The sequence below is a fragment of the Ambystoma mexicanum genome, chromosome 10 (genome assembly GCF_040938575.1).
Source record: "Ambystoma mexicanum isolate Mex_15411 chromosome 10, UKY_AmexF1_1, whole genome shotgun sequence".
In the NCBI taxonomy this organism is placed as follows: Eukaryota; Metazoa; Chordata; class Amphibia; order Caudata; family Ambystomatidae; genus Ambystoma; species Ambystoma mexicanum.
In genome coordinates this window covers 1,027,040,698-1,027,062,607 of record NC_090932.1, presented here as the reverse complement: position 1 = coordinate 1,027,062,607, position 21,910 = coordinate 1,027,040,698, and the positions used below count along the sequence as shown (strand labels likewise).

The following is a 21,910-nucleotide window of genomic DNA, read 5'->3' as shown; positions in this document are numbered from 1 at the left end:
CTAATTAACCCCTTCCAGTACTTCCACAATATGATGGTTTGTACTGGTTCTGTTCACAATTTTGGACTAGTAAAGCCAATGGTGACTTTACATGCCCTGGGAGACAGTAGTCAGTCCCAGGGTATGGAGTCTATGTTTGGGGGTCACCATGACACCCCTGTGTTACTGCACTGAGGGTGCTGTGTAACACATACACTAAAACAGATGATACCCTATGGAGTAAAAGACCCCATAGCCCATAAGCACACAACAAGTCAAAGACATACCTCACATCATGCCTAAGAGTGGGAGGAAAAGAGTCTCACTCTTAGCAGGATTAAAAAACAAACCCCAAAAATCCAGCAAAGCTGCTGGGGGACTCACTAGGTTTGGGAAATTAGCCTTATAAGAGAATTCTCCCTAACAACGGTTTGCTTCTCAGCTGTCAGGCGAGTTTCTTGCAGCATAGCTATGCCCACTCTACAGCTCCTAAGGTAAGTGGAGACTCTGTTTCTTTTCACATAGGCATTCAAGCCCAGCCCCTCACATTCCATGTGAGGAAATGCACAGAGCCCCCCATTGGCTTTCCCCTCCCTCTGCCGGGCTAATCCGCCCCCATTCGACAACCATCCCCACTCTCTTTTTATGAGGTGTTCCTAACAAAGATGATACGCTTCTAGTCTCTCTTGATCTATGTGCAGGCATCCCCCCCCCAGAAAAACGTCTCAATAACCCCAACAATAACCAAATACCCAGCTACGTTCGCATTGCTAAGCATGTCCGCTCCTGCCGTTCACCCCAGCCGTCATGCTTGAGGCTAGTGCACAACGGATAGGCACAAACACAAGTGCCCCTAAGAAAAAAAGTAACTGAGGGGGTGTGGCGGCATCAATCGCGAGTGCGTCCTTCTACATCATGGTATACGTTGCCGAATACCTGCCATGTACATAGAAAGTAAAGAGTCGGCAAACACCTAAAGATTGTTCCAGGGAGAACCCCGCACCCAGCGCAAGGTCTCTTGCCTCAGAGTGTCCGTCCAACGTCGGTGTCCCCGGAACACTGCCTTCCGTCCCGATCATGCCCAGCACTCTAGTTGTTCCTGGCCACTGGTTGCGTAGAGCTTCATTTACGTCTCTCCTCTGCTTTGTCCACTTCTTTGCTGTCAGGCCCTATCTTCTCCCTGTCCATCCATGCCTGCGTGCCCTCAGGAAGAACAAAGAACCAGGATTTGGTTTTATGTATGATTTTGAGTCGTGCAGGGTAGATCAACATATACTTCAGGCCTGCTGCGCAGAGTCTTGACTTGGCTGCCGAGAACTGTGCCCTGTTTTTCTGCACCTGGAAAGTGTAGTCAGGGTAGACCGCCAGATCTGCCTAAGTCCTTCTCAGCTCGCCCCCCTGTCTGGAGAATGCTAATATTTTTTCCCAGTCCTTGTAGTTCAGGACCTTAGTGATGATCAGCCTCAGAGGTGCTCCTGGAGGGGGGCGTGTAGTCAGTGCCCTGTGCGCTTTTTCAATTGTGACGCCTTGCATGAGGTTTCCAGGCCCAATCTCCTGAATCAGCATTGTTCTCAATATAAGACTTAGGGTCAGTGCCCTCCTCCCCTTCGTCAAGCCTACTATATGGATATTATTCCTCCTGGCCCGTCCTTCTGGTTCTTCCACTCTATTTTCCAGGAGGCTGACCTTCTATTGTACAATATGGACATCCGACTGCGTCTCAGGTAGCGCTCCCATGTTCTCCTTTGTTTGAGTCTCTAGGGTGACAGTGCGCTCCGCTAAGTTTTGCACATTTTGGCTTATGTAGCTCCATAGTCTCACTCCCTTTCTCGTGCGCTGGTTCCATGTCACTACCGGGAGTCTGTGATTTAGCCCTGGCAGAGCCGTCTATTGTGGGGTGGCTTGGCTTCAGTTTAGCCGAAGGAGGCATCGAGCTGGCTTGATTCCCAGTGCTCAATTCCGTCTTCGTTCCACCCTAGCCCTTGCTTGGGTGCCTGGGCATAGGTATGCATGTAACAGTTGAGGCTGCACTCTAATAAAAAGCTCCATCCATGTATCACAGCTGCAGGGGCTCATATGTCTCTACTGGCGCAATTAATGTCCCATGTGCCCTTGCTCTCCAAAAGCCATGCCCACTGCGCCATATAACACAAAGCGCGCCCACTTGGGCTGCTGTCCCAAACCTTCTTGGCCCTTCGCCCAATATTACTATTGTCCGCAAGTCCGCTGCTGCAGCAAGAGAGGGCCAGCCAGTTATGGTTGCCTGTGCTGCAGATGACAAAAACGGAATGCTGCGTGTGCTCAATCCCTCATTGTGTGGGGATCTCGAAGGCTGTCTTATGTATACTTCCCGCAGCCCAGGTCCTAGATTGCCTACTTCCTCTGTAGCAGGCAGCAGTTATTATTAGCACTGTGCACCTTTATGTATTGTCTAAGCACAATATTCAACAGTGGCCGTCGAGGCCTATGAATTGCCCATGCATCATGCAAGGGGCCTATGTGCAGGCCATAGGCACATGTCTGGGGGGTGGTACTACCAGCTTACTCCCCCTGTTGTTAGTGAGCCTTCCTCCCTTTGGTCCCATATGCAGCTTCTGTGCTTCAGAGCCCCTCCCGGGTCGCACCTACACAATTTCAATTATGCCAGCTTGACACCAGGAGGGAGGAGGTGGGGGCACATTGGCGTGGCTCTGGAGGGAGGTGGTGGGGCACATTGGTGTGGATCTTGGCCGAGGGATTGTGCACATGGGTATGTTTCTGGAGGGAGAGATGGGGGAACAGTGGGTCTGGTGGGTAGCATGGGTCATCTAGGTGTGGGTTAGGAAGTTGGACGGGACATCTTGGTGTGGCTCTGGAGGGAGGTGGTGGGGGCACATGGGTGTGTTTCTGGAGGGAGAGATGGGGCACAGCGGGTCTAGAGGGTAGCATGGGTCATCTAGGTGTGGGTTGTGAAGTTGGATGGGGCATCTTAGTGTGGCTCTGGAGGGAGGTGGGGGCACATTGGTGTGGATCTGGGTGGAGGGATGGTGCACATGGGTGTGTTTCTGAAGGGAGAGATGGGGCACAGTGTGTCTGGAGGGTGGCATGGCTCATCTAGGTATGGGTTGGGAAGTGGGGCATTTTGGTGTGGCTCTGGAGGGAGGTGGTGGGGGCACATTGGTGTGGGTCTGGAGGGAAGGATTGGGGCTCATTGGTCGGAGGACGGATAGGGGCATCTTTGAACATGGTACGGGTCTTGAGGAAGGGATTGGGCATCTTGGAGTCTGGATCGGAGGGGGCATTGTTGATCTGGAATGGAGGGACAGGGCATATGATGGGGGCATGTCAGGGAATGGTGGAGCATGTGGGTCAGGGCTGGAGCGCTCTGGTGGGAAGGAAGGGGGCATCTGGGTGTGAATGGAGGGATGGGGTATGTTTGTCTGGAGAGTAGGATGTTGGTTTATTGCATTGGTGGGAGTATGTGTGTGTCTAAGGGATGGGGTAATCGGGTGTGGGTATAGAGAGAGGGCGAATGGCGCCATCTGAGTGTGGAGGTAGAGATGAAGCATATGGGTGTGGCTCTGAGGGGTGGAGCATCTTGGTGTAGGTATGGAAGGACGGATGTTGGTGTCTTTGTGTGGGTTTGGATGGAGGGATGGTGGCATGTAGGTCAGGAGGGAGGTGGTATTTGAATCTGGAACGTGTTTGGAAGGAGAAATGGGGCATTTGAGTGTGAATGGTTTCTGCTTGTGGGTGGGGGCATGAAGGATCATTAACAGCGGAGCAGCGGGGGGGAGAGCCGTGGGCCCGACCTCGGTTGCATCCCAGACGTGCACACCCACAGCCCGGGGCACCTCTCGCAGAGGGGTCCGGTGCGCGTGGTCAACCAGCCCCCTCTCCTCACTGAGCCCGCATCTGCTCTCTGACCTGCCAGCGGCTGGGCATTGGTGGGCACACCCCGGTCAGCAGGGAAGCCTCGAGTGGGGGCAGCCGGGAGCCGAGGGAAACCTGATTGCTCTCGAGGGGTGCCTCCCCAGGCAGACAGGGGCCCAGCACGCCAGGCATGAGCCCTGAGCCATGGTGCAGCTGGCTCACTTGACGGTGGGCACCAAGGTTCCAGCCGCCCACATCTGTGGGTGAGCAATGGCCAGGCCCGCTGGCACAGTGGGTGACCTTCCCTCTTGCCTAGGTACCTGGAGCTGGGCCCTACGCGGCCGGGCTGGGGTTTGAAGACTCTAGTGGTCCCACCCGACCCCCTGTCTATGCTGTCTCTGGCCTGCCTCATGGTCCATCTCCCAGCCCCCCCTCCCAAAAGGGAAGCGGAAGGGGTCGGGGAAGGATGAGTGGATCGGGCCATGTGGGCAGGTGGCGGAGCGGCCTACCTCCATCCCCCTGTGAAGCGCTGTGCTACTGCAGCTGGCGGTCAGGCTGAGCACCTGGATTATTATTATTATTTTTTTTTAAAACCACAATGGTTTCGGCCGAGCTAGACAGGGAGCTGGGCTGTCCTGCCACAGCCAGCTCTGCCTCCCCAACCTCTCCTGCACTGGCGGGGTCAGGCTGACGTCTAGAACAAAAAAAAGTTGCCTGTGGCTCTTGGCGGTGGATCACTCGACTCGTGCATCGATGAAGAACGCAGCTAGCTGCGAGAATTAGTGTGAATTGCAGGACACATTGATCAACACGTCGAACGCACCATTTGGCCCTGGGTTTTTCCCAGGACTACGCCTGTCTGAGGGTCGCTTGTACATCAGTCGCCCCGGGGTTCACTCCCAGGGGCGTGGCTGGGGCTGTCGCAGGGACCCCATTCCATTCATCCCCCTAAGGTCAGACCCCGATCAGCACCGTCGCTGGATCCTTGGATCTGGCGTGGAAGCTCATTGCCGACGCGTCCTGGCTTCCCCAGTTTCCCCACCTCATGCTGGTTTCGGGCGGGCCGGGTGGCCGGCGCGCCCCGGATGCGGTGGCGGCGGAAGCAGGCTTTAAAAGAGCCTGGCGCACCTTCACCCTACCCCGGGGCACCTGGCCGTGCTGTGTGTGGCTGTCTTTGGTGTCCCACGGCTGCCGGCGTAGGAGGACCATGGAGCGCGGACCTCGTGACCATGTGGGCTTCGGTCACAGATTGGGACAGAATACACTCGCCTGCGCCAAGGGCTGGGGCAACCTCCCGTACGGGCCCGAGACCAGCTGCCCTGAGCTTTGTGCTCCCCGACCACGGCCTCAGATCAGTCGTGGTGACCTGCTGAATTTAAGCATATTACTAAGCAAAGGAAAAGGAACTAACCAAGATTCCCTCAGTAACGGCCAGTGAAAAGGGAAGAGCCCAGCACCGAATACCCATTCAGCAGCAGGCGTGGGAAATGTGGCGTACAGAAGACCGACTCCCCAGCAATCGCTCAGGGGGCTCAAGTCCTTCTGATCGATTCTCCTCACGCGGATGGTGTTAGGCCGATAGCGGCCTCTTGCACACCGGGATCAGGTCTTCTTGGAGTCAGGTTGCTTGGGAATGCAGCCGAAAGCATGTGGTAAACTGTCTAAGGCTAAATACGGGCGCGAGACTGGCGGCCAACAAGTACTGTAAGGGAAAGTTGAAGAGAGTTCAAGAGGGTGTGAAACGGTTGAGCAGTAAACTGGTGGGGTCTGTGCAGTCCACCCACAGGATTCAACACGGCAGGCTGGTTGGTCACCTGGAACGGTGGGGGCCCTTGCAAGTCTGCGGCCCGGGCACATCCAGCCCCAGCAGGGCGCATTTCCTCTGTGTCGGTGCAACACGACCGGCTGGGAAGGCCCCAGGGGGCAGGTGGCTCTCTGCTCCAGCAGAGAGTGTTACAACCCCCTGACAGCAGTTTTTCTGTGTCCACGGGGCTGAGGGAGATAGACTGCCACCGGGCCCTTATCCGGCAACTGTCCTGGCCCCTCTGGGGGGTCGCTTGAGTGGCCACGGGAGACGGGGCACCCGATGTGACTGTGGTGGACTGCCCTCAATACGCCCCAACCATATCGTGCTGTCGGGTGGGGAGGCCCACAAAGGGCGCCAGGGGTCTGAGGTGATGTCGGTTAACCACCCGACCCGTCTGGAAACACTGACTAAGGAGTATAACGCCTGCCCGAGTCAGAGGGATGAATGAAACCCTGTGATGTAATGATGTTGAGGGCCGGTGCTCGGCGATTGCAGTGGCATCCTGTCGCGGTGGGCCCTGCACCGACCCGTCTCGCCCACTCTGTCAGAGAGATGATGCATGAGCCTGTGTGATAGGACCCGAAAGATGGTGAACTCGTCCTGGTGGAGGTCCGTAGCGGTCCTGATGTGTAAATCGGTCATCCGACCTGGGTATAGGGGCAAAAGACTAATCGAATGATATAGTAGCTGGTTCTCTCCGAAGTTTCACTCAGGATAGCTGGCGCACGGAAACCCCAGTTTTATCTAGCAAAGCAAATGATTAGAGGTCTTGGGGCCAAAATTAGCTCAACCTGCTCTCAAACTTTAAATGGGTATGAAGCACGGCTTGCTGGCATGGAGCCGGGTATTGTATGAAAGTGCTCAGTGGGCAACTTTTGGTAAGCAGAACAGGCCCTGCGGGATGAACCGCATCCAGGGTTAAGGCACATGATGCAGATGCTCATAGAAAGCAGGATGGTGGCCATGATAGTCGGGATCCGCTAAGGAGTGTGTAACAACTCACCTGTCGAATCAACTAGCCCTGAAAATGGATGGCCCTGGAGCATCAGGCCCATACCAGGCTGGCGCTGAGAGCCACGGGGGCCAAGTCAGGCGAGTAGGAGGGCTGCTGCAGTACGCACAGAAACCAGGGGCGAGGGCCCGGGTGGAGCCGCCGCAGGTGCAGATCTTGGTTGTAGTAGCAAATATTAAAACGAGAACTTTGAAGGATGAAGTGGAGAGGGTTCCATGTGAACAGAAGTTGAACATGGGTCAGTCAGTCCTAAGAGATGGGCGAGCGCTGTTCGGAAGGGATGGGCTATGACCTCCATTTCCCTCAGCCGATCGACAGGAAGTCGGGTTCAGATCCCCGAACCCAGAGTGGCAGGGACGGGCGCCCTTGCGGCATCCAGTGTGGTAACGCAAATGAGCCCAGAGAAGCCAGCGGGAGCCGCATATAGCGTTCTTTTCTTTTCTTTGTGAAGGGCAGGGCACCCTGGAATGGGTTTGCCCCGAGAAAGGGGCCCGGGCTTTGGAAAGCGTTGCTGTTCCGGCGGCATCCAGTGAGCTCCCGCTGGTCCTTGAAAATCTGGGTGAGATTTTGTAAATCCCGCGCCAGGCCGTACCCATATCCGCAGCATGTCTCCAAGGCGGACAACCTCTGGCATGTCAGAACAATGTAGGTACAGGAAGTCAGCAAGTTAGATCCGTAACTTCAGGATAAGGATTGGCTCTAGGGGCTGGGTCGAACGGGCTGGGGCGCGAAGCAGGGCTGGGTGCGAACCATGGCTGGATGAGGTGTCTTCCCCCCGCCCCCTGGGTGTGGCTCTGCCGCTGGATGCGAGCCAGGCCCTTCCTGGGGATCACCCCAGCTGCAGTGTTCGCCAATCTCGTTCCCCCTCTGGGGGTTCAGGGCCGGCATTCTGCCTCGGCCGACACCTAGCAGCTGACTTGGAACTGGTGCGGACCAGGGGAATCTGACTGTATAATTAAAACAAAGAATTGCGAATGCCCGTGGAGGGTGTTGACGCAATGTGATTTCTGCCAAGTGCTCTGAATGTCAAAGTGAAGAAATTCAATGAAGCGTGGGTAAACGGCTGGGGTAACTATGACCTTTAAGGTAGCCACATGCCTCGTCATCTAATTAGTGATGTGCATGAATGGATGAATGAGATTCCCACTGTCCCTACCTACTATCTAGCGAAACCACAGCCAAGGGAACAAGCTTGGCAGAATTGTCGGGGAAAGAAGACCCGGTTGAGTTTGACTCTAGTCTGCCACTGTGAAGAGACATGAGAGGTAGGATAAGTGGGAGGCCCTCGGGCCGCTGGTGAAATACCACTACTCTTATTGTTTTTCCACTTACCTGGTGAGACGGGGGGGTGAACCCCGTGGGGCTCTCGCTTCTGGCTCCAAGCACCCGGCACCTGCCGGGCACGACCCGCTCCGGGGACAGTGGCAGGTGGGAGTTTGACTGGGGTGGTACACCCTGTCAAAGGATAACGCAGGTGTCCTAAGGCAAACTCAAGGAGGACAGAAACCTCCCGCGGAGCAAAAGGGCAAAAGCTAGCTTGATCTCGATTTTTCAGTATAAATACAGACCGTGAAAGCAGGGCTTCACAATCCTGCTGACTTTTTCGGTTTCAAGCAGGGGGTATCAGAAAAGTTACCACAGGGATAACTGGCTTGTGGCGGCCAAGCCTTCATAGCGACGTCGCTTTTTGATCCTTCGATGTCGACTCTTCCTATCATTGTGAAACAGAATTCACCAAGCATCGGATTGTTCACCCACTAATAGGGAACATGAGGTGGATTTAGACCGTTGTGAGACAAGTTAGTTTTACCCTACTGATGATGTGTTGTTGCAATAGTAATCCTGTTCAGTACGAGAGGAAATGCAGGTTCAGACATTTGGTGTGCATGCTTGGCTGAGGAGCCAATGGGGTGAAGCTACCATCTGTGGGATTGACTGAACGCTTCTACGTCTGAAATCCTCCCCCACCCCAGACCGTGATACTGCAGCGCTGTCGAGCATCGGTTAGCTTAGGATAGCCGGCCTCGGGGCCAGTGTGTAGAGCCGCTTGCCTCAGGACTTGAGTGTGGACAGAAGGGGGCCACCTCTCTCACCCGTAGTGCACCGCTTGTTTGTGGGGAATCTGGTGCTAAATCATTCATAGACAACCTGATTCTGGTTCAGGGTTTCATAAGTAGCAGAGCAGCTACCTCGCTGCGATCTGTTGGAAGTCATCCTCTGAGCCAAGCTTTTGTTGCAAGGCGGCAGCGCCGCCAAGGTTCTCCATCCTTCCTCCTGGGGCCTGTGGGGCGCACAGGAAAATACCACCCACCCTAGGGGCGCACCCACGGGGGTGTGCGGGCTGGGCTGGGAGCACTCTTCTCACCTTTCCTGGTCAGCCTGGCAGACCAGATGGCCTTGGGCCCAGGCCTTCGAGGTGGTGCCTTAAGCCCCCGGACAGGGCAGGGGAAGAGAGGGTGCAGCCACCCCAGGGCGCAGGGGTTGTACCTAAAGCCTGTGCCCCTGGACAGTGGGGTTGGGGCAGGCCCGGCTGGCCACTGGGCCACCTGGCCTGGTAGTAGGCCCAGATGGCCCAAGTTGTGGCTGGTGGACCAGATGGCCCGAGTTGCGGCTGAGTCCTGCATTTGTCTCCGGTCGGGTTCCGTAAGCTTAATAGTTGGCGTGGAAGTGTCTCCCCGGCCCAAGTGCGCTGAGGTGGTGCTTCAAGCCCAGGGCGGGGAAGAGAGGCAGCAGCTTAAGCACCCACCCCAGAGCACGCGGGGTGGTACCTTAAGCCTGTGCCCCTGGGCGGTGGGGGCAGGTACGGCCGCCGGGCCATCTGGCCCCGGGAGTAGGCCCAGATGGCCAGAGTTGTGGTTGCCGCGGCTGACTCCTGCATTTGTCTACTGTTGGCATGGAAGTGCCACCTTGCGGCCTTCAGGGCGGCCGTGGCTGTCATGATGCCTGCCCCCGGAAGACCAGACCAGGCCCAGCAGCCCCGGAAACATGCATCATGCCACTTGGAGCATGCCCAAAAGCCCCAATTAGGGGCTGTTTGGGTGCAGTCCTGGCGCCTATGGCGCCAGGCTCATAAAGATAAAGTCAGTCCTGGCGCCATGGGCGCCAGGCTCATTATTGATAACTTACCTGAAGCAGACCATGCTGCATACTCACCTGAGACAGACCATGCTGCATGAAGACTCAAGCCAAATGAGGCTTAGGAGGGACTATTTTACTGAAGGGACTATTTTGTTACTTGGGTGGGGCTGTGGAAGAATACTTACCTGGAACTTCTTGCAAGGCTATTTAAACCACGCCCGGACAGCCACACGTGCTTCACGTTATTCTGCTTGCTGCAGCGTAACGCTCATCGTGTTTTCAGCAGCTCCAGTCTTCAGCCACGCCCGCTTCAGTCCTTGACTCCTGAAACAACAAGAAAAGAAGGATAAAGGTTAGAACAGGAGTTTTAACTTTAATCCTTACCTGAATCCTGATCCATCTCGCCACGGAGCTGAAAGACAGAAGTCTTTGAAGCATCGCTTCGCATTCCTACGGCGCCGCGCTGAACTCACCTGCTTGGCGGTACTTCAGCATTCCATCACGCTCTCTCCTTCTCGCGGCCGCCCTCCGACACCTAAGGAGACAAAGACAGCAAGGTGAGCAAGGGAACTCTCTAAGGCTATACAAGCTACCCCCAATGACTTACCTGATTTACCATGGGGGGTACTCACCTCATCTCGGGTCGGAGCAGTCAACTCTGCTTCATCGCCGTACCCCGGACCCTAAGGGGAGAAAGCAAAGACAATACAAGTTACCCCCCACAAAACTTACCTGATTTACCACGGGGGTCTCACCTCATCTCGGGTCGGCGAGGTCAACTCTGCTTCATCGCCGTACCCCGGCCCCTAAGGGGAAAACCACAATAGACTTACCTGAATCTTACCAATTGCCATTTGGAAATCTTCGAGTGGATTAATCGACAACCTGCAAGGAATCGGACAGAGTGAAGATCAGACATTTGAACTCTTATGAACAATTGGACTTTAGAATCAATACTGGAACTCACCAATTCCTCTACGCCAGTGAAGTAACTGGTCATCAACGCGCCCCTGTGGTCGACGCAGGATGGAGAGCTCATCCTTCCAAACCATCAGGTGAGACTAAGGAGGGGACATCAAGAGTGATCTGTGGGAAGACAACAGGAGTGGGGAAGGTGGGTTGACACTCAATTCCAAGGGTGGTTAATTCCCCTCCTCCTTTGCAGAAGAATATTCCTGCGAGCCAGACGAACTAGGCTGAGCGGGCAGGGTCCAGTCAGTCATCTCGGCGCTACACGTCACGCTGGTGGAAATGACAGAGGCCCAGTTCCGGTCGACGCCCCCTTGGGAACCAGGTGAGCGTAACAGTGTCGCAATTACCGGCTTCAGTTCAATGGCGTTCGTGGGTTGCTCCCAGTCCTCTGGCAAGTATCAACCACGTGTGGTCAGGTCCAAGCCGAGGTGCGTGTGTCAAGGGCGCCCTGAGCAGGTCCCTTTCCTCCACGTGGGGGTAAATGCGCTTGCAGTGGCCGGCCCTGAGTTCCACAGTGTTTGTGGGTTAGTCCTGGAGGGAAAGGCTCTAATGTTGTGGGAGCAGCTCAGGCCAGAGCTCCAGGGCGAAAGCCCCCGGACCCAGTGGTAGTCGCATCGCTCTCCACAGGGAAAAGCTCTAAAGGGGCCCTGCAGGGTGGCTGGCGGCGGGGGTGTCCTGGCCTTGGGTGCCTGTCTCACGTCTGGGTTGACTGTCTCCAAGCCTGGTGGTGATCGTGGGGAGCCCTGTCCCTCTCTGGAGGGTAAAGCTCTAATGTGGTGGGAGAAGCTCTAAGGCGGCACGGGCCAGAGCTCCAGGGTGGCTGGGGCTGCTGCCCCCACTGGCCTTGGGTGCCAGCCTTGTGCGTGTGGGTGGAGTCCCCAAGCCTTACGGTAGTTGCGGGGAGCCCTGGAAGGAGAAGCTCTAAATGGGCCCTGCTAAAGCTCCAGGATGGCTGGGGGGGGTGCTGGTCCCCCCAAGCACCCAGCCTTGGGTACCTATCTCACATGTGGGGCGACTGTCCCTCCCCAGAGGGATAAGCTCCAGGGTGGATCAAAAACCTCTAACGTGGAGGGGGGAGAAAAACTCTAAGGTGGCCTTGCCAGAGCTCGAGGATGACGATTGGTGCTGGCCCATGCCTTTGGGCACCTGGCGGTGCCCTGTCTTTTGTCAGGTGGGGGGGCCAAAGGCCCTTCCCGTCCAGGCCCATTGGAATGCTTTGACCTACCAGATGGCCGCTTTCCGAGCCCTGATTATTGGCCAGAGGAATGTCTGCAAGGACCAGGCGGCTTGGCTGCTCTGGAAGTTCTGATGGGCGTCAGTTTAAAATGTTTCTCCAGTTGGGTCTATAAGGAGCCTGACGCTTTTGCCGAGAGGTCCCACTCTGTCACTCTGGGTACACAGATGACAAAACTTAGTCTCCTTCCTCTGGATTACTATAGACTGGGTGAGAGGGACCTGTCTACTGCATCCACTGGTTTCCATGGTGGTTTCACTGAACAGTTTTGCAAATGATGACCCGCCGAACCACAATAGAGACATCAATTCTGTCATCTTCTTTTGTCTCTTTCTTCCTTAGATATGGGACCCCGAACACCTCCTAACTGCATTGGCTCAGGGTGACTTTCAGTCATTTGACGAGAATGAGCATAGAGTGATCTGGTCTCTGATCTGGCCCGATCAGAGCGCCGGTTCTGCAATCGGTGATCCAGCTGTATGGTTAGGTCTATGAATTCGGTACAACCTGTAGGAGGATTCTTCTCCGACAAATGGAGTCTATTTCGGGGCACTCGGCAAGGATCCCCTCTATCCCCCATGTTATACATCATAGCTATTGAACCAGTTGCAGCATACCTTAGACAAGAGTACGGAGACGGGGCATGGTAATAGACGGCGTAACCCACTTAATCTCTATGTATGCAGACGACATGCTCCTCTACCTAAAAGACCCCGAACACATATTACCTTACATATTGGAGACCTTAGAGGGATTCCATAGATATACTGGGATTCAGATTAACCATAGAAAATCCTGCCTGTACTCCCTGGCGGCCCTGAGTAAGTCTGACGCCGAACTACTCCCAACACTAGCCCTAAAATGGGAACCTACCTCCTTTAAATACCTGGGTATTACGGTCCACCGAGACCCCAAGACTGAGCACGCACTGAATACAGTTAGAGCAAAGGAAGGCTTGGCGAAATCAATGGACTTTTGGAGCAGACTACCGCTCTCGGTCGCAGACAGAGTGGGTCTGCTCAAAATGGTGGCACTACCCAGACTCCTATACTTTTTCACCAATGTCCCATACAATATACCGCAACAATTCTTTAATGACCTAAACAAGCTCTGCAGGAAATTCCTGTGGCAAGATGGAAGGAACAGAGTCGCCTTGGAGACAATGCAGAGACCTTATGACAAAGGTGGCCTCAAGGTCCCCAATTTCAAACTCTACTACTTGGCTGGTCAACTGAAACACGTGATCCAATGGATGGCCGATGACGCCTCAACAGACACTCGCCTCCTGCAGCCTGCAATCCCCCAAATGCTACTCAGGGATCTGCTTTGGATCGTGCCAGGAACAAAACAACAATATACACACTTAATCCTATTAGGAATTCAGATATGGAAACAAACCTGGAAGGCTGCTAAATTAACTGATCCCTACTCCCCGCAGATCCCGATTGCTGCAATCATGTCAACCAGACCAGGGAGCCAAAAGATAATAAGAGATATATGGGAGCCATTTGGCCTAGCTGCTCTGGGAGATCTGGTGGATGATCAGGGTATCCTAACGTTCGCTGAGCTGCAGGAGGCCCCTGGGATACCAACAGGACAGTTCCTACTGCACAACGCTGGAGTAAAACGTCTAGCAGGCCGCTGGCCCACAACAGAGAACCTTGACACTGGTTACGAGAGCACCGAGAGCCTGCAAGGAGCTGCTGAGGGGGGCCACAAAACCTCTAGAATCTACGAAACACTGCTTGACTGCATCACCCAGCATGACCTCAAGTGCAAGGAGAAGTGGGAACTAGAATTTGGCCTACAGCTCGAAGACGCAGAGTGGGAGGCCATAACACGCTACCACAAAAAAGTATCTAGAAATGCCCGGCTTCAGCTTATACAATTCTACATTATGCATAGAGCATACCACACCCCACACATCATCTCCAGATTCAGTAGAGCCGAAGCCACGGGGTGCCTCAAATGCAAAGAACCCCAGGCAGGAATGATTCCTATGTTCTGAGGATGCCCTGCAATATAGACCTTTTGGGCACAAATCAAAGCCAAGGTGGCCGAGGCGGACATCACCCTGGAGGTGCACACACCTAAAGCATGCATCCTGGGTAAATACCCTAGAAACAAAAAGAACAAGCCACTGAATAGACTCAAGGACCTAATGTACATTCTTGTGAAAAGATGCATTGCCATGAGCTGGAAATGCCCCAAAGCCCCAAGCTTAGCTCTGTGGTGGGAAGACCTCCGCAGATGGTCGACGGCCAAAATGGGAGCTTGGGATACTGCCCAACGCCAACAAAAACTAGACACTTCTAACGACCTACTACAATGGGTGGCGCTCACAGTGACTCTGTTCTGCCCGAAGGTGGACAGCTCCTCCTACGAAGATACAAATAGCCCATGATAACTTTCGGTGCACGAAATTTGCGGTGCAGAACTGTATGGTCTTGAAAGTTGGGAGGGGGGGAGTTATTGGGATACTGTAAGCGACCAGTAATGGTTTTTTGGTTGTATTGTTGAGAAAATAATAAAATAAATGTTTTAAAAAAAAAACCTGTAGGAGGATTTACTACTTGTGCTAATATATCTTTGAGTTCTCCTCGTAATCCTCGATAAAATAGTGTGGTTCTCTTCTCCTCAGACCAATTGGTCTCTGCCACTAATCGATTAAAGGAAGCTATATAGGCCAACCATTCTTGGTTACCTTGGCGTAAAGATAGCAGCTCATTATCTAAGGCCTGTCCCTGAGCAGGATGAGCAAAGAGTTTCTCTAACTCCTGCCGAAAATCAATGAAAATTCCTCAGTAATGTATCTTCTCGATTAACTAAGCGTATGGACCAGTCAGTAGGATGCCCACCCATATATGATAACACAAATGCCACCTTGGCCTGGTCTGAAGGAAAGACCCCGGGTCTACACAGAAAGTGTAAATTACATTGGTTCATAAAAACTACAAAATGCCTTGGATCCCCTGTAAATCTCTCTGGGGCTGCTAGTGGAATGTTCCCGGGTAAAACTACCTGTAGAGTAGGACTGGGAGCGGAAATTTGAACCTGTGGAACCCCACTAGGAAGTGGTGCTTGTCCTGCTTGGGACTGTAGTAACTGGCTACCCAATTCATCAGTGCGCTCTCTGTTAACCACCAACTCGCTCCTAAGAGAGTTGGTTTCAAACCTAGTTGCATGGACTTCTGCCCTTAACTCTCCCAAAATCTGGGATAAATTGTCAATTCCCGTGTCCTCCATTACGCTCAGGTGAAGTATTTTAAGTACTGGCTTCGCGTTCTGTAACGCTTACCTGGACTCCTCGGCAGCCTAATGCCTTCTCAGCCTGTGGACCTGTTACTTGGGCACTTTTAGGATTCCTTTTCCGTATAAACAACAAATACAACAATAGGAATGCTATAATACCTGATTTCTGAGAAGTTACTGTATAACTGTGTGCTTTTGGTAATCCCTCCCTTCTCACCTGTGTTTATGTTTTGTGGAGCTCTCCATCCTGTTATTCTACAGGGGCACGTTGGAATGAAGAAACTTTTACTTGGAAGGCTGAGGTGTTCAATAGACTCTTGCCTTTATAATGTCTTTGCTTTTCCAGAATTTGTCTTGGGTAAGTATCTGGAGAAAATACTACAGTCTTTTAGATTTGGAATAGTCCCTATGTTGGAAAGATCTCTCTTTCTAATATTTTCCCTTTTTCTTGCAGGTTCTCGGAATTCGGAGAGTCTAATGGCTGCGGGATGACTGCGACGTTACTCAGGGTTCAACGAGCGTATGTTCGTCTATGCAGAGTAACTGCAGCCTTTTGGGGAAGAGCGCAGCAATAACTCAGCAGTGGAAACTTGAAGAAACTTCAAGTACGTAAACTTATTTAAACTTCTTTCTTATTTTCTATTAAGTTTGTTGGTTAATTAAATACCTTATTTGTCTGCAGGTTTTCAGAAAGCTGAGGAAAAATACTTTTGGAAGATGCAGTGGCTGCTGAGGAAACTTCTGAAAGAAGGTACTGCGACTGCGAATGATGAATGCTATGAAGATGCTGAGGCTGTGAGAGAACTTCTGACAGAAGATGCTGCGGCTACGAACAAACACAGCTGACTGAAAAACTACTTCGGAGATAACTTCGGTTCTGTAAGTCTTTTCAATAACTATGGAATTCTGTTGTTTTTTCTGTTAAAACAAATGTCTCTGATTATTCCTTTGACAGGTTCTGTGAGGAGAGACGCTGGCAGCGTTACTCGCTGTCAGTGGAGAAGACACGAAGCGAGCGCTCCAGTGGAGGCGGGGCTTAAGTAGCTCCCTCTGCAATAGGAATACACTGTGCTGTAAATTATCAATGGATCTGGCATCGGCCATGCTTAGTGTATGAGACCACTCTAAGCACTATGAGAGACTATGGGAGCATATGCTATGAATGGTACAAATGCCATATTTGCCATTCTTGTATCCACTTTTGACCTGCTGACTGATGTGATGTACCTTGCTTCTCCTGCATGCCTGAATGGGAACTGTGCTCACTTACTGGGATCATGACACCCGCAGAAAGGAAGGTAATGCCAGAGAGCCACTGCAGTACAGAACATGCCTCAGCAAGTCACAGTGAAACAAATACAGCAGTTATTGGTGCTCTGTAACTATTGTAGATCGTGGATCTTTGACTACTCTTGTTACATGAGTGTCATGACCACTGGGAGGGGGCAAAAGATGTGCCACAAGCAGGCTCCCACCAGAGGGCCTTAAAACCACTGCAAAAGGTTCTCCTGGAGCCAGTCCTGGCGCCTTTGGGACCAGGCTCATATGTAGGAAGGAAGGGCTGTTCAACTAGGTCCCATTTATGTACATAGGCCTTTAAATCCAACATAGAAGCACCCACACAGTCTAGTTCTAAGAACCAAGCCATGCAGTCTAGTGTTTTGGGTGTGGCAGGCCTGGAACTACTTTCCCTGGTACTACCTTACCTCGGCTATATAAACCACACCCTGACTGCAGAACACGCTTCGTGTTATTCTGCAACCCGCAGCGTGACGCTCACCGTGTCCAGCTCCTGGTCTTCAGCATCTTCCTGTAATCCTGCAAGAACAAGATTATTCTGTCTTACCTGAGAAAATACCATCCAGCACTCAGCATCTCAACTGGGCTGCAATCTGTGGAAACCGAGAGAAGAAGAAACATCACTCACCTGTGAGTACTAGCTTAAGGACTTCTGGCGAACCGCTACCACAGCTGCTGTTCGAACATTGCGACCTGCAATAACGAGAAAGGGAAAAACAATATTAGAAGGCGCGCTTCCAAAACATCGAATTCCATCAGTCTTACCTGAATTCCATTGCGCTACGCCACACTTCCCTCCAGAGCACCACAGCAACATCTGCAAAGGAAAAGAGACATATTCAGGTTCGCTTTCAATATTAAACAACTGCACAGTGCTGTACTTACCTTAACGGATTCCGGGGGCCTACTTTTCATCACGCTCTCATCCACTCGCAGCACCACAGCGGCCTGTGAGGCGAAGAAGAAGAAAACACAGGTTAGCTTTAAAAGACAATAAAGGCGCTGCGCTTCGCGCTTTCTCTTACCTAGAAAACGTGCCTCTCCATCCGGTACGCCAGCATCAAGACCTTCGCACCTGAAAAGAAGGAGATAAAGACATTAACGAATTTCCACCATAAACAGAACAAGGACTTACAATTAACAAACCTACCTGCCTACCAGAAGATTCAGGGTCACAGAAGGCCTGGGCCCAAGGAAGGCATACTGCACCAGTGATGCAACTCGGGCAGCTCGCCAACAAATGTCAAGCGCCCCTGCACAAGAAACGCAGGACGGATATCTCACCCTACAAATAACTAAGATTCATTATTCAACACTGGGCAACTATGTATCCAAGGTTCTAGATCTCAGAGCCTTCCAGACGCCTCCGGGGATATCAGGTGAGCGTAACAGAACACAAAGCCTTTAAACCTTATCCACCTGGGCGTCATGGAGACATCTAAAACTGATCAGTTAGCCCAGCTTTTGGGACAATTACGCGCTGAGGTACATGCAGCCCAGCAGGAAACCAATGCCTTAAAACGAGAGTTAATAGTCACAAAAGACCGTACAGATGAACTAAGCAAACAGCTACTACAAACACAGGCGGGGCAGGCTCCATTGCCCGGATTCGCCCCATACGTCGCTACACCATCATCAGTCAATCCAGTACAGATAACGTTGCCAGGAGCAGTACCCCTAGCACCACCAGAACGGTTTAATGGAGACCCCAGAAGGTACGCAACATTCATGAACCAGTGCCGCCTCCATTTTCTTTGTAGGCCTGTGGCTTTCCCAAACGACCAGGCAAGGGTGGCCTTCGTGTTATATTTGAGGTGAAGTGCCGCAGACTGGTCGGTACCTTTAGTGAGCCGGGATGCCCATTACTGCAGAACTTCAGGGGTTTTCAACAGGAGATGGAAAAGCTATTTGCTCGACACTTGCATGGACAAGCTCTTCATAACAAACTCCTGTCTCTCCGCCAAGGGAATCAAGATTTGCTGACTTATATTGTCACCTTTAATAGACTGGTTGTAGAAGCGGGGTGGCCAGAAGATAAAAGAACCATGTTGTTTCATCAGGGCTTACGAGGAGACCTGAAGGATGTCCTTGCTCAAGTGGTAGACCCACCTAAAGACTGTGCAGAGTTTATCAACCTGGTAGTTCAGTTGTACCACAGATTACAGGATCGAAGAACAGACCGAAGTAGACTCGAAAATCGTGCCATGTACATACGTTCAAAAGATAATGTTCAACGTCCATCAGAAAATACCACAGAACCCATGCAGATTGGAGGAGTACAACACCCTTTAACCAAGGGTGAAAGAGACAAGAGGAGACAGCTACAGTTATGCCTATACTGCAGTAAATCGGGTCACTAACTCAAAGAATGCCCAGTGAAACCTCCAAGGAAGGTGCTAGGCACTACAGAGAAAGAAGATGATGGAAAGGAATCCGGAAACTACAAGGCCCGGCAAGCGTAGAGGTCCGCTTGTCGATCGAAAAGGATGAGTCACAGACCTCACATTTCGCCCTACCAGCAACTTTGATCAATCACCAACGACCGTCACGGATGCATGCCATAGAGGCATATATAGACAGCGGAGCAGTTGGTAATTACATAGATCGAGATCTGGCAACAGAAATGGGACTTCCCTTATGTACAAAAACAACAACTGAAAAGGTAACTACTGTTGACGGTACAGAAATTGCTTCGGGACCAGTAACCCAATGCACAACAGAATTAACCGTTCTGTGTCAGGATGGACATCAAGAAGCAATCACGTTTGACCTCATCAAAGCTCCTCAGTTCCAGTTGATGTTAGGGATGCGATGGTTAGTAACTCACAATCCCCACATAGACTGGCGTGCAACGAGACTGACCTTTTCCGACGAATGCGCCCACGCTTGCTATCCGAAATCTATACCACAGCCAAACCTGAAATCTGTTCAAGGAATAGCATCGGGGATCACAGAACCAATGGACACCTTACCAAAAGAATATCAGGATTATCAAAATGTTTTTCAGAAGGAACAGGCTAACACATTACGCCACATAGGCCCTATGACTGTCAGATCGACCTGATACCTGGTACACAGGCTCCTTGTGGTCGAATTTATGCACTTACGGAAACCGAAAATCTACACTTGAAGTCCTACCTGGATCAATACCTGGCTAATGGGTTTATCCGCCCGTCAAAGTCAACGGCAGCCTCTCCCTTATTCTTCGTACCCAAGAAGGAAGGAGATTTGAGGACTCGCATCAATTACCGCGCACTTAATCAAATCACAGTAAAAAACCGCTACCCATTGCCCCTTATCCCGGAACTGTTGGACCAAGTCAAGGATGCCCGAATCTACACCAAACTAAACCTCAGAGGAGCATACCACCTTGTACGTGTTAAGAAAGGGTGTGATGCTGGAAATGCATCGGAGGGACAAGGCCTCCGTATCCTTGTCCTTTACTGCTTTTTATCGTGTGTTCTGTCGTGTTTTCCACGCAGGAGTTCAGGTGGGACTCCTGGCAGTGCAGCTCTCTTTCTTTTGGTTTGGTGAATGGACCCGTGGGATACCCTTATGGCACCCATGGGTGGGGGTACAACCATGTGCCCCTAGTGTATGTTTTTGGGCACCTGTGGGTGGCCCACAGAGCAGGGTATGGCTGGTGGCAGCTCCATGCTGAATTTGACAGGTGCGCGGAGTATCCTCCATTTTGGGATACCCCGGCCCTGCCATTGGGATCAGTTGATCCCTGATGGAAAACAAGATGGCCCCGGTGGCCTCTTGCTTTCTATTACACATTACCTTGTTTTCCCAAAGTCCTGGGAAGCCCTGACTCTGTCCCTTCCCCCTGACTGGCTGTTGGATGGAAGTGCCATATATGGTGTTGTTGTGAAGGCCCAGTCAGACTAGCTGGAGCCTTCCCGGTGATGTATGTTGTGGGTACCTCCTGTGGGTGGGACCTGGGTGAATAGAGTGTGTGACGAATATGCATACTGTGTTGTGGGTGTCTAGTATCTGGTGGTTGACACAATGACTGAGACAACCCTGCCCGAAACCGGTATGAATGCAGCTTGGAGTGTTGAATGGCTCGGTACTTGTCCCAATACACATAACTTGTTGTGAGTGTCTGGAGAGAAGTGAATGGCCTGAATACCTCGTGTGCCTGATTGGCTGCCTGCCTGCATGAATGCCCGTAGTCGTGATTGGATGCTTGAGTGTGACCCAGCGGAATGAATGGGAGATCAACAGTATATCTGGGGACCTCTCACTGCTAGGAATCGTGTTCAGAAGCTGAAGTCCACTACGACGAGTAACTGGATTAACTGACGCTTGACCTTGCAGCCCTGCTGGACGAAAAGAATTGCTGTTGCTCTCCTTCACAATCTGAAAGCTGTTGTGCCTCCAAGGACTGACCCAGAGAGGACCTGGTAAGGCGCCCTCTTCCCGAGCTATGAGGGACAATCGTGCACAGCTGATCTTTGCCAACGCTTCCTGGTAGACAGACCTTTGACAGGCTGCCGACCCGATACGGGGACTGCTGAGGAACTCCAAGGAGAAACACCCGGACTGTTGTCCGCCACTATCGACGACCGCCGTCGCCGTGCTCCCGTTTGCCTAAGAATTTCATTGATCATCGGACGCTCTCGTCTGCATCGTCATCCGCTTGTCTCCCGCTGGAGAAGGCCCGACCGTCGACGCGCCGAGGAGCATCCACCGGTGGGTTTCCCGCCACCTAAAGACCGCAGAGACGCCGACGACTCGACGCCCTTGCTGGGCCACAGTTCTTCATCATCTCTTTGCGGTCCAGAACTATTGTCACCGAGGTGCCCCACACGCCTCTTCCTTGCAGGACGCCAACGCTCTGTCGTCGACGAGCACCGCTAGGAACGAAGCTGTCACTTTCCTGCCATAGTTCACCCTGTTCACCGCCGGACGTTCAACGACCCGTGACTCCCGCCTTAAAGGGAGGGCACTGAAGAAGGGCCGTCGATTCCCCGACACCGAACGCCAAGTTCCCCGACACCTCTCGACGATCCGTGGCTCCCGCCTGAAAGGGAGGCACTCAAGAAGGATTGGTCGGTGCATCGTCGGAGAACACTACTCCACCAGGTACATTGGGGGGGGTAAAACCTTAATAGGAAGAAGTAAGACTATCGGACAATATATCTACTGGCTTGTGCTATATATCTTTATTTACAGGTTGCCCAGGTGGGGGGATCTCCACACAGAACTGTGCCTAGTGGTAGGGGTCAGTTTTCTGCCTATTGTTTCAACCATCTTACGTTCCTGCCTATCTCTATTGCTGGTTTACTCGTTATTGATCTGCGTGACATTTTAACCGTACAGTTGATGCACTTTAATGAGATTTGATAACATTAGTGGTACCACTCTAGACGTGTATATATTTATCATTATTGACTTCCAAGTATAAAGTGCGTTATTG

The 21,910-nt window shown here is 52.3% G+C and overlaps 2 non-coding genes across 2 annotated transcripts; both read left to right on the top strand.

Annotated features, from left to right (window-relative positions):
• Positions 1–4,549: 4,549 nt before the first annotated feature.
• LOC138496181 (5.8S ribosomal RNA) lies at positions 4,550–4,700 on the top strand. Its single transcript, XR_011277734.1, has one exon. It is a non-coding gene; the product is annotated as a 5.8S ribosomal RNA (ribosomal RNA).
• Positions 4,701–5,173: 473 nt separating this feature from the next.
• LOC138496954 (28S ribosomal RNA) lies at positions 5,174–8,884 on the top strand. The gene has a single exon (XR_011278396.1). It is a non-coding gene; the product is annotated as a 28S ribosomal RNA (ribosomal RNA).
• Positions 8,885–21,910: the final 13,026 nt, after the last annotated feature.